Source organism: Heteronotia binoei, chromosome 4 (assembly GCF_032191835.1).
Source record: "Heteronotia binoei isolate CCM8104 ecotype False Entrance Well chromosome 4, APGP_CSIRO_Hbin_v1, whole genome shotgun sequence".
NCBI lineage: Eukaryota > Metazoa > Chordata > Lepidosauria > Squamata > Gekkonidae > Heteronotia > Heteronotia binoei.
Genome location: NC_083226.1, coordinates 178885592 through 178898442, shown reverse-complemented (window position 1 = coordinate 178898442; position 12851 = coordinate 178885592). Strand labels below are relative to the sequence as shown.

Below are 12851 nucleotides of genomic sequence, written 5' to 3'. Positions count from 1 at the left end.
GTTATACCCATGCATATGCATGAATGGGTAAGCCGCCCTGAGCCCCCTTCGGTGGGTAGGGCGGGATATAAATGGAACTAAAATAAATAAATAAATAAAATGAAGGAAAGGACAGAATCACACTCACCACAAACTCCCCGGGCATCTTGGTCAGCTTATTACTCCAAATTAAATACATTTGATGACTTGGAGCAACTGTTCTGCATTTCAAGGATTCCTTCTATTTCAGATGTCCTACAAAATCCACTCTACAGCTTCAACATATCCTTCCAAAACCACACTTGGAGGGGGAAAAAAAACCCCCTGGATTTTGACTGAGATCAAGAGCCCCTTCCTTAGTAGTCAAGTACCAGATGAAGACATAAGAAAATAAGAGAAGCCATGTTGGATCAGACCAGTGGCCCATCCAGTCCAACACTCTGTGTCACATAAGAGAAGCCCTGTTGGATCAGGCCGAAGGCCCATCCAGTCCAACACTCTGTGTCACATAAGAACATAAGAGAAGCCATGTTGGATCAGGCCAAAGTCCCATGCTGTCCAACACTCTGTGTCACATAAGAACATAAGAGAAGTCCTGTTGGATCAGGCCAAAGGCCCATGCTGTCCAACACTCTGACCAATTTCGCACTAGAGCTTTAATCCTGGTTTAACTCTGTCCGCAAACTGACTTTCTACACTAAAACCATAGAATCATAGAGTCATAAAGTTGGTTTCTCTGATTCTATGATTCTAGTGTAGAAAGTCAGTTTGGGGATAGAGTTAAACCAGGATTAAAGCTCTAGTGCGAAATTGGTCTCTGTCACACAGTGGCCAAACCCACCCCCTCAAGTGCCATCAGGAGGTCCATCAGTGGGGCCAGGACAGTAGAAGCCCTCACAGTGTGCCCTCCCCCAAACACCCAGAATACAGAGCATCCCTGCCCCGGACAGAGTCCCAACGATAACCTGTGGCTAATAGCCACTGATGGACCTCTGCTCCGTATGCTTATCCAATCCCCTCTTGAAGCTGTCTATGCTTGTAGCCCAAGCCTTTGCCCGACAGATTGTAGAAGAACCTGCAGCTCATTCCATTTCTTCCTTCAGTCCCTTCCTTCTCACTATGCTTCTGGAAAGAGTAATCTGATGCCCACCTCAGCTGAAAGGGTAAATGCATATAAATATTTCCCTGATAATAATTAATACCTGATTAATGGAAATGAACCCGTGGGATAAACGATGAAGCGGCGCTTCTCGATCCTGTTTATGGAGACGACAAGGATAAATGATATCTAGACACCTGAAAGTTGAGGGCCCATCTCTAAGTGTTTTTAATGAAATTGGAATGCTTCAAAAAGAAATATTTATCTATGTCTCCTATGGAACGTGCCCCGGCCCGCCTTAGAGCAATTTATCAGCTAAAAAGCAATTTCCATTAATCACTCATTAATTATTAGTTAAGTGTCACCTTAATTTAAAGTGTGTTTTTGATGTGGAGTGTGCTTCAAAAAAAAAAAAAAGATCTTGCAGTCGGGGGAGAGAGAGAAAGATGGAGGAGTCAAACTCCTCGGCCTTTGGGTGACCTTGGAAGACCCCCTCGTGCCGAACCCGCTGTGGGCGCCTGCCTCTCCATTTGCAGAGAGGAAGACTCGATCAAGCTCACAACGCTGGGCACTGGGACCAGGGCACACCGCGCTCAAATGTTCCCATTTATCATTACAGCGGAACCCCGAGGAGCTCACATCTGCTCGGACCACAAATTGGACACGCTCCCAATTCATAAGGCATGGCCCTCGCTCAATATTCTCTCTCTCGAGCGAGGGAGCAATTAGGCAGTCTTATTTACTCGCCGTAAAATGAGATGTTAGCCAGTGGGAGAAGCCGTTTGAGGACGATGGCAGAACAGGGACGTCTCCGTGACCTCCATTCAGAAAGCCCCGAAGTGTTGACGGCAAAGCGTGGCTCCGGCGCAAAACAAACAAACAAACATGCTGCTGACTTTTTACCTCCTCGTTTTCTTTCTGCAACTTTCTTCCTACCTGCAGTGTGGGAATGAGATCAATTTCTTCCTATGGCTGGGTCGCCTATTGAATTCTGGAACATCGGCCTGCGACAGAGGGGTTGCAATTCTCCAATCAATTTTCTGAGATTATTGCTCATCAAAAGAAGCAGATTTCATGGGGTGGTCTATGAGAGACAAAAGGCATCTCCAACTTTCCTAGAGCCTACAGAGAGCTCCTATATTGGTGGAAGTTGCGGTGAATACAGACCGCCAGCTATCGGGAAGTTGCAGCGTGGAGACCTTACAAGAACTACCACTTAAGCGCCAATTAATTTCCACTGGACTGCTTGCCACTGGACTTATGTGCATTCCTTGTACTTTCCATCCATTTCATGGGCAGAGAACTCCCCATCTTGGTTGCCCCGGTCCAATTGACCAAGATGACTCAATGCAGCTGCTGCAGTAGAGTGTATTTACTCCACCCTGGTCATCCCAATCAAAATGTGTCTTGTGCCCGACCAGAGTTTAATTGGAGTTCGGTGTAACTATCTTGATGTAGTGGTTAAGTACACAGTCTCTAATCTGGGAGAACCAGGCTTGGTTCCCCACTCCTCCACCTGCACCTGCTGGAATGGCGTTGGGTCAGCCATAGCTCCCGTTGGAGTTCTCCCTGAAAGGGCAGCTTCTGAGAAAGCTCTCTCAGCCCCACCCATCTCACAGGGTGTCGGTTGTGCAGGAGGAAGGTAAAGGAGATTGGGAGCCGCTCGGAGACGCTGAGATTCAGAATGAAGGGCAGGGCAAAAATCCAATATCATCTTCTTAAATAAAGCTTATTGTGAAGATGGAAGTGCAGCTGTAAAATTACTACCATATGCTCGTGACCCGGAGGTAAAGTGTGTTATATGAACAAAACCCTACTTGGCATGCAGAAGGTCCCAAGTTCAGTCTCCAGAATCTCCAGATGAAAAGGATCTGGTAGCAGATGTCGTCACAATCCCTGGACAGCTGCTGCCAGTCTGAGTAGACAATAGTGATCTTGATGGTTCGATAGTCATAAGAACATAAGAGAAGCCATGTTGGATCAGGCCAATGGCCCATCCAGTCCAACACTCTGTGTCACATAAGAACATAAGAGAAGCCATGTTGGATCAGGCCAATGGCCTATCCAGTCCAATACTCTGTATCACATAAGAACATAAGAGAAGCCATGTTGGATCAGGCCAGTGGCCCATCTAGTCCAACACTCTGTGTCACATAAGAACACAACAGAAGCCATGTTGGAGCAGGCCAATGGCCCATCCAGTCCAACACTCTGTGTCACATAAGAACATAAGAGAAGCCACGTTGGATCAGGCCATTGGCCCATCCAGTCCAACATTCTGTGTCATATAAGAACAGAAGAGAAGCCATGTTGGATCAGGCCAATGGCCAATCTAGTCCAACACTATGTGTCACATAAGAACATAAGAGAAGCCACGTTGGATCAGGCCATTGGCCCATCCAGTCCAACACTCTGTGTCACATAAGAACAGAAGAGAAGCCATGTTGGATCAGGCCAATGGCCAATCTAGTCCAACACTATGTGTCACATAAGAACACATGAGAAGCCATGTTGGAGCAGGCAAATGGCCCATCCAGTCCAACACTCTGTATCACATAAGAACCATCATCATCATCATCATCATCATCAATTTTATTTATATCCCGCCCTCCCCGCCGAGGCAGGCTCAAGGCGGCTAACAACACAGGTCAATATATACATTGTACATAAGAGAAGCCATGTTGGATCAGGCCATTGGCCCATCCAGTCCAACACTCTGTGTCACATAAGAACATAAGAGAAGCCATGTTGGATCAGGCCATTGGCCCATCCAGTCCAACACTCTGTGTCACATAAGAACATAAGAGAAGCCACGTTGGATCAGGCCATTGGCCCATCCAGTCCAACACTCTGTGTCACATAAGAACATATGAGAAGCCATGTTGGATCAGACCAATGGCCCATCCAGTCCAACACTCTTTGTCACACAGTGGCCAATATATCTGTGTTTGTATATATACACACACACATATACATACACACACACACACACCATGGCTAATAAGCACTGATGGACCTCTGCTCCATATTTGATAGTCTAATCAGTATAAGGCAGCTTCATGTGTTCGTGATATCACACCTCATACTTATCAATTTCTTCAAGCTGTTCTCATAGCTTCTCTCACAGTTGGCATTCTGTGGTCTGTTTAAATCGACATTCATGCTTCAAAACTGAATGTTTATGTTGGTTGTTACAATGCTAGGATTGCGTCATGACTGTCCCTTAATTTGGTTGACAAGGACAAGATCCCTTGTACCCAGTTTGGTGTAGTGGTTAACTGTGTGGACTCTTATCTGGGAGAACCCGGTTTCATTCCCCACTTCTCCACTTGCAGCTGCCGGAATGGCCTTAGGTTAGCCATAGCTCTTTTAGAGTTGTTCTTGAAAGGGCAGCTTCTGGGAGAGCTCTCTCACCCCACCTCCCTCACAGGGTGTCGCTCGGGGGGGAAGGAAGGTAAAGGACATTGCAAGCCGCTCTGAGACTCTGAGACTTCTTCTTCTACCCATGACTGATGTTCCACCTTAAATTTAGAAGGGGCTCTCACCCTATGAGTGGCACACCTATTTGTTCCGCCACAAGACTCAAAGCTTCCGCCTCTCTGTAGGCTTCCGTGAACACATTAATTCCTCTCCTTCCCTTCCTTCTCCCGCACAAAAGACAAGGTGCTCCTTCCACCAGCCCAAGGAAATGTCAGCCTGACAAAGCCACCCTCGGAGTGATCTGCATGCATTACAAACTGACAGGTGACAGGAACGAGGAGCCTCACCTAATGGATGATGAATGGTTTGATGTTGACCGGCAGCGTTGACTCATTCCCTTGCTCTTCGGGACACTTTTGAGACAGCTGACATTTCCTTCAGACAGGACAGCGCGTGGAATCCTTTAATGAGTACACACGTGGGATAATCCCAATGCAAGCCTTTCAGAGATCGCCTTACCCACAACTCAAGGGATGTGACTGCCTCCACGAATCTATGTATGTGCAAGTGGGTTCTTCACTGTTGTCGTCATCATCTATGGCCTCTTTCAAAAATCAGCTGGTACATCATGATAAACGTGGGCAGAAACGGTGGGTTCAAGCAGAGTAGGGCGGGACTCAGAGAGGGTCTCAAGTCATGGCTAGAAACACCCATAAGAACAGCCATGTTGGATCAGGCCAATGGCCCATCCAGTCCAACACTCTGTGTCACAGAAGAACATAAGAGAAGCCATGTTGGATCAGGCCAGTGGCCCATCCAGTCCAACACTCTGTGTCACATAAGAACATAAGAGAAGTCATGTTGGATCAGGCCAGTGGCCCATCCAGTCCAACACTCTGGGTCACAGAAGAACATAAGAGAAGCCCTGTTGGATCAGGCCAGTGGCCCTTCCAGTCCAACACTCTGTGTCACATAAGAGCATAAGAGAAGCCATGTTGGATCAGGCCAGTGGCCCATCCAGTCCAACACTCTGTGTCACATAAGAGCATAAGAGAAGCCATGTTGGATCAGGCCAGTGGCCCATCCAGTCCAACACTCTGTGTCACATAAGAGCATAAGAGAAGCCATGTTGGATCAGGCCAGTGGCCCATCCAGTCCAACACTCTGGGTCACAGAAGAACATAAGAGAAGCCCTGTTGGATCAGGCCAGTGGCCCATCCAGTCCAACACTCTGTGTCACATAAGAGAAGCCATGTTGGATCAGGCCAGTGGCCCATCCAGTCCAACACTCTGTGTCACATAAGAACAGAAGAGAAGCCATGTTGGATCAGGCCAGTGGCACATCCAGTCCAACACTCTGTGTCACATAAGAGCATAAGAGAAGCCATGTTGGATCAGGCCAGTGGCCCATCCAGTCCAACACTCTGTGTCACATAAGAGCATAAGAGAAGCCATGTTGGATCAGGCCAGTGGCCCATCCAGTCCAACACTCTGTGTCACATAAGAACATAAGAGATGTCATGTTGGATCAGGCCAGTGGCCCACCCAGTCCAACACTCTGTGTCACACAGTGGCCAAAAAAACCAAGTGACATCAGGAGGTCCACCAGTGGGGCTAGATCCCCTACCACTGTTGCCCCCCCCCAAGCACCAAGAAGATAGAGCATCACTGCCCCAGGCTGGATTAGATGGACCATTGGTCACACAGTGGCCAAAAAACCCCAAGTGCCATCAGGAGGTCCATCAGTGGGACCAGAATCTCAGAGTTTCAGAGCGGTCACAATCTCTTTTACCTCCCCCCGCCACAACAGACACCATGTGAGGTGGGTGGGGCTGAGAGAGCTCTCCCAGAAGCTTCCCCTTCAAGGACAACCTCTGCCAGAGCTCTGGCTGACCCGCGGCCATTCCAGCAGCTGCAAGTGGAGGAGTGGGGAATCAAACCCAGTTCTCCCTGATAAGAGTCCGCACACATCACCACGACATCAAACTGGCTCTCTGGGAAATCCCTAGGCAGGTCCAGGGGAGGTCGCCTGGTTAAATCACCCAAGCAGTCAGAAGCTGAGCTTGGTGGTCCGCAACTCCTTTTCGCCGCAGCCCACCAGCCACCTCTAGACAGGACCTCAGTCTAGCAAACCCCGCAGATTTCCCAGTCCTGCCCAAGCCACCGCATGCCCCCAAGCACGGAGCATCTGCGACGTAGGATGATGGCAGCGTAACACCAGATGTCTGCTGCAAGAGAGCCAAACGTGCCCCTTCATCGCAGGAGCCTCACACACAGAGAGAGGATTTGACTGTCACTCTAAAGCTCTGATTTCCCCATTCCCAAACAAGCAACAGGTTTGCGAAGGACATGGCTCAGCCTGTTAAAAAACAAGAACGGTGACTCAGTACGCAAGCTGTTTGTGAAGCCATGTGGATGGCGCAACTGTGATTCAGAGGGACCGATGTTGAAAGCGGGGGGTTTGCCAGGGAACTCATGCGCAGCTAAGCCAGGGGTTTTGAATGAGGAACGCTTCACGGGGAACCGGATGGGGGGAGTCCATGTTTCTGCATTTCTGAATACAGTGCAATGCTCTGTAGAAGAAGAAGAAGAAGAAATTGGATTTATGTCCCGCCCTCCACTCCGAAGAGTCTCAGAGCGGCTCACAATCTCCTTTCTCTTCCTCCCCCACAACAGACACCCTGTGAGGTAGATGAAGATATTGGATTTATATCCGTCCCTCCACTCCGAAGAGTCTCAGAGCGGCTCACAATCTCCTTTCCCTTCCTCCCCCACAACAGACACCCTGTGAGGTAGATGAAGATATTGGATTTATATCCCGCCCTCCACTCCGAAGAGTCTCAGAGCGGCTCACAATCTCCTTTCCCTTCTTCCCCCACAACAGACACCCTGTGAGGTAGATGAAGATCTTGGATTTATATCCCGCCCTCCACTCCGAAGAGTCTCAGAGCGGCTCACAATCTCCTTTCCCTTCCTCCCCCACAACAGACACCCTGTGAGGTAGATGAAGATATTGGATTTATATCCCGCCCTCCACTCCGAAGAGTCTCAGAGCGGCTCACAATCTCCTTTCCCTTCCTCCCCCACAACAGACACCCTGTGAGGTAGATGAAGATATTGGATTTATATCCCACCCTCCACTCCGAAGAGTCTCAGAGTGGCTCACAATCTCCTTTCCCTTCCTCCCCCACAACAGACACCCTGTGAGGTAGATGAAGATATTGGATTTATATCCCGCCCTCCACTCCGAAGAGTCTCAGAGTGGCTCACAATCTCCTTTCCCTTCCTCCCCCACAACAGACACCCTGTGAGGTGGGTGGGACTGGAGAGGGCTCTCCCAGCAGCTGCCCTTTCAAGGACAACCTCTGCCAGAGCTCTGGCTGACCCAAGGCCATACTAGCAGGTGCAAGTGGAGGAGTGGGGAATCAAACCCGGTTCTCCCCGCACACTTAACCACTACACCAAACTGGCTGTAAACCTGGGAACCTATTTTGGAAATTCGTCAGGGTGCATAGTCAGAAGTTTGGAACCGGAAATAATGCACAAGTAAGCGAAGCGGTAATACTGCAGTACCTCAGTCGGAGCCCTCTGCTCACGACCTGAGTTCAATCCCAGCAGAAGCTGGTTCAGGTAGCTGGCTCCAGTTTGACTCAGTCTTCCTTCCAAGGTGGGTAAAATGAGTACCCAGCTTGCTGGGGGGAAAGCGTAGATGACTGGGGAAGGCAATGGCAAACCACCCCGTAAAAAGTCTGCTGTGAAAACATTGTGAAAGCAACGTCACTCCAGAGTAAAAAATGACTGGTGTTTGCTTACATGGCTCTTGGTATAGGGCCTACTGTAAGTTCTCAAACATCTGACATTCTTGTCTTGCGGCTCTCAGACATCCGATGTTTATTCTATGTAGATCTTACGTTAAGCAAGTTTGGCCACCTCTGAACTTGGATCTTCTACCAAGGCCCCTGAGGAGAGGTGAAATTCATGGTATCAAGTGCTGTCAAGTCACAGCTGACTTATTGTGACTCTGTAGAGCTTACAAGCTAAGAGTTGAACACAGGTGGTGTGTCATTGTATGCCTCTCCATAGCAACCTTGGACTTTCTTGGTGGTCTCCCATCCAAGTTCAAATCAGAGCTGACCCTAGAATCACAGAATCATAGAGTTGGAAGGGACCTCCAGGGTCATCGAGTCCAACCCCCGGCACAATGCAGGAAACTTGCAAATACCTCCCCCTAAATTCACAGGATCTTCATTGCTGTCAGATGGCCATCTAGCCTCTGTTGAAAAACCTCCAAGGGAGGAGAGCCCACCACCGCCCAAGGAAGCCTGTTCCGCTGAGGAACCGCTCTAACGGTCAGGAAGTTCTTCCTAATGTTGAGCTGGAAACTCTTTTGATTTAATTTCAACCCACTGGTTCTGGTCCTACCTTCCGGGGCCACAGAAAACAATTCCACCCCATCCTCTATAGGACAGCCCTTCGAGTCCTTGAAGATGGTGATCCGATCACCTCTCAGCCGCCTCCTCTCCAGGCTAAACATGCCCAGCTCCTTCCAATCTGTTTAACTTCGGAGCTCTGATAGCCACCCAGGTCAAGGCAACATAAATATGGCGGCGGTTTGCCATTGCCTGCCTCTGCGTAGCGACCCAGGACTTCTTTGGTGGTCTCCCATCCTCGTATCTCTGAAGTCGAATGAACATATGAATATATGAAGCTGCCTTATACTGAATCAGACCTTTGGTCCATCAAAGTCAGTATTGTCTTCTCAGACTGGCAGCGGCTCTCCAGGGTCTCAAGCTGAGGTTATTCACACCTATTTGTCTGGACCCTTTTTAGTTGGAGATGCCAGGGATTGAACCTGGGACCTTCTGCTTCCCAAGCAGATGCTCTGCCACTGAGCCACAGTCCCATTCATGGCTTTCTAGGGTCTCCAGCTGATGTTCTTCATGCCTACTTGCCTGGACCCTTTTTAGTTGGAGATGCCGGGGATTGAACCTGGGACCTTCTGCTTCCCAAGCAGATGCTCTACCACTGAGCCACAGCCCCATTCATGGCTCTCCAGGGTCTCAAGCTGAGGTTTTTCACACCTATTTGCCTAGGCCCTTTTTTGGAGATGCCAGGGATTGAACCTGGGACCTTCTGCTTCCCAAGCAGATGCTCTACCACTGAGCCACAGCCCCATTCATGGCTCTCCAGGGTCTCAAGCTGAGGTTCTTCACACCTATTTGCCTGGACCCTTTTTTGGAGATGCCAGGGATTGAACCTGGGACCTTCTGCTTCCCAAGCAGATGCTCTACCACTGAGCCACCGTCCCTCCCCTCAAGGACTGATGAGATCAGACTCGAATCTCTTTCGGATTGCCTCGTTGCAGAGAGTTTGATCTTTCCCCTCTAAATCTTCCTTTAAAAAAAAAAATTATATATATATATATATTCTTTGGCAGGAATGCCTGCTATTCAGGGAACGTCGCGTCAGCCTCACACCTGGATCTGCCTTCTCCGTCATGCCCTCCCATTTATCACCCGGCCTGGCCAGGTGATTAGTCCCCCCTCTCCTAAAGAACATTAGATTTGGAAAGTTGGGGAGACGAGAGCTGTTTGCATAAGCCGCAGCAATTAGCCCACCGTCAGCTCTTGGGGGCTGTCAAAAAGATCAGCGCTCATTGACAGTTCACTTTAAGTGGCCCAATTAGCATAACAAATGACTCGCCAAAAAGTTCTGAAGGCATCCTGTTGATTAATGCCATTCATCTTGCAAAGCGGCGGCAGACGGCGGAGCCGAGGCCCCTCCGTCCTAATGATTATTATTACACACATATATGTTTAGACGTATTAAGGCTGGCTGTCAGCGGCGGTGATGGAGTTTACAAGTCACTTAGGTGCCTTTAAAAGCGTTAAAAATAGCCCGCCAAGTGCCAGCAACTTTGAAGAAAGCGGAAGTCCCAAGACAGTGTTCAAGAGCAGGAGTTTTGTCTCTGTGAGTTCGGAGAGAAAAGCAGCTCTGAGTTGCAAAGGAGGACTCCGGGCTCTTTATGCTTTCTTCCAGGGCTGTTTTTGTAGCAGGAACTCCTTTGCATATGTGGCCACAAACCCTTGATGGAGCTAGTCCTCCTGGAGCTTACAGTAGGCCCTGTACTATACTGGAGCTTTCAGTAGGCCCAGCAAGTGATGATCTGTATTTTTGTTGCTTGGGAGGGGCAACAGTTGGAGGGCTTCTAGTGTCCTGGCCCCAGCGATGGACCTCCTGATGGCACCTGGCTTTTTTGGCTACTGTGTGACACAGAGTGTTGGACTGGATGGGCCACTGGCCTGATCCAACGTGGCTTCTCTTATGTTGTTATGTGACACAGAGTGTTGGACTGGATGGGCCACTGGCTTGATCCAACATGGCTTCTCATAGCCGCCCTGAGCCTGCTTCGGCGGGGGAAGTGCGGGATACAAATAAAATTTTATTTACTTACTTACTTATTTTTCTCATGTTTTTATAGGTGGAACTCTTTGTCTGGGGCAAGTGATGCTCTGTATTCTTGGTGCTTGGGAGGGGCAAGAGTGGGACGGCTTCTAGTGTCCTGGCCCCAGCGATGGACCTCCTGATGGCACCTGGGTTTTTTGGCTACTGTGTGACACAGAGTGTTGGACTGGATGGGCCATTGGCCTGATCCAACATGGCTTCTCTTATGTTCTTATGTGACACAGAGTGTTGGACTGGATGGGCCACTGGCCTGATCTAACATGGCTTCTCTCATGTTTTTATAGGTGGAACTCTTTGTCTGGGGCAAGTGATGCTCTGTATTCTTGGTGCTTGGGAGGGGCAAGAGTGGGAGGGCTTCTAGTGTCCTGGCCCCACCGATGGACTTCCTGATGGCACCTGGTTTTTTGGGCCACTGTGTGACACAGAGTGTTGGATGGGATGGGCCACTAGCCTGAACCAACGTGGATTCTCTTATGCTTTTATGTACTAAGAGCCCTGTAAGCTCTTGGAGGATTGCCTCCACCAGGGGTAGGTGGTGGCCTCAGATGCAAAGGAGCGCCTGCTGCAAAAAAACAACGACAAAAACCCTGTAAGTTAAAGAATCAGAGCTAGCAATGATGGAAGTGAATCTTGTCGAAGACACTGAAGAACCAATGGACTGATTTGCATTATAGCCCACTGCGGTCTCTCCCCTCCCCTCCCCAAATCTCCTGGAATTTTCCAGGTGGTCTTTGCATGTCTGTTCCTGACTTCCTCAGTTACAGGATCTGGAGAAGCAGAGACAAGTCCTTCCTTGCAGGCAAGCCCGGATATGAATATAGGAAGCTGCCTTATACTGAAGCAGACCCTCAGTCCATCAAAGTCACTACTGTCTACTGATACTGGCAGTGACTCTCCAGGGTCTCAGACTTTGGTTTTTCATGCCTATTTGCCTGAACACTTTTTAGTTGGAGATGCCGGGGTCTGAACCTGTGACCTTCTGCTTCCCAAGCAGATGCTCGCCCACTGAGCCACAGCCCCATTCATGGCTCTCCAGGGTCTCAAGCTGAGGTTTTTCACGCCTATTTGCCTGGACCCTTTTTAGTTGGAGATGCCAGGGATTGAACCTAGGACCTTCTGCTTATCAAGCAGATGCTCTACCACTGAGCCACAGCCCCATTCATGGCTCTCCAGGGTCTCAAGCTGAGGTTTTTCATGCCTATTTGTCTGAACCCTTTTTAGTTGGAGATGCCGGGGTCTGAACCTGGGACCTTCTGCTTCCCAAGCAGATGCTCTACCACTGAGCCACAGCCCCATTCATGGCTCTCCAGGGCCTCCAGCTAAGGTTTTTCACACTTATTTGCCTGGACCCTTTTTAGTTGGAGATGCCAGGGATTGAACCCGAGACCTTCTGCTTACCAAGCAGATGCTCTACCACTGAGCCACAGCCCCATTCATGGCTCTCCAGGGTCTCAAGCTGAGGTTTTTCACGCCTACTTGCCTGGACCCTTTTTAGTTGGAGATGCCGGGGATTGAACCTGGGACCTTCTGCTTACCCAGCAGATGCTCTACCACTGAGCCACAGCCCCATTCATGGCTCTCCAGGGTCTCAAGCTGAGGTTTTTCATGCCTAATTGCCTGGAGCCTTTTGAGTTGAAGATGCCGGGGATTGAACCTGGGACCTTCTGCTTACCAAGCTGATGCTCTACCGCTGAGCCACCGTCCCGCCCCCAGAGCTTCTTATCCTGCAACATTATAGGTGAAAGCCACGGCAGGCCACAATACAGGGCTAAAGTTGCCAACCTTCCTATAACAAAGGTGATATCACGAGGAGATAGCACCCAGAAAGACGCCGTGATCAAATTACAAAAAACATATAAAGTCAATATTAACAAGTTAACCCAAAAAT

At 49.3% G+C, this 12851-nt stretch overlaps 1 protein-coding gene and 2 non-coding genes across 18 annotated transcripts in view; all 3 read right to left on the bottom strand.

Moving 5' to 3' along the window:
* CELF4 (CUGBP Elav-like family member 4) overlaps positions 1-12851 on the bottom strand; it is a 1320822-nt gene that overhangs the window by 635184 nt on the left and 672787 nt on the right. The window lies entirely within an intron of this gene.
* Positions 9601-9672, bottom strand: TRNAP-GGG (transfer RNA proline (anticodon GGG)). Its single transcript has one exon. It is a non-coding gene; the product is annotated as a tRNA-Pro (tRNA).
* Positions 12049-12120, bottom strand: TRNAI-GAU (transfer RNA isoleucine (anticodon GAU)). The gene has a single exon. It is a non-coding gene; the product is annotated as a tRNA-Ile (tRNA).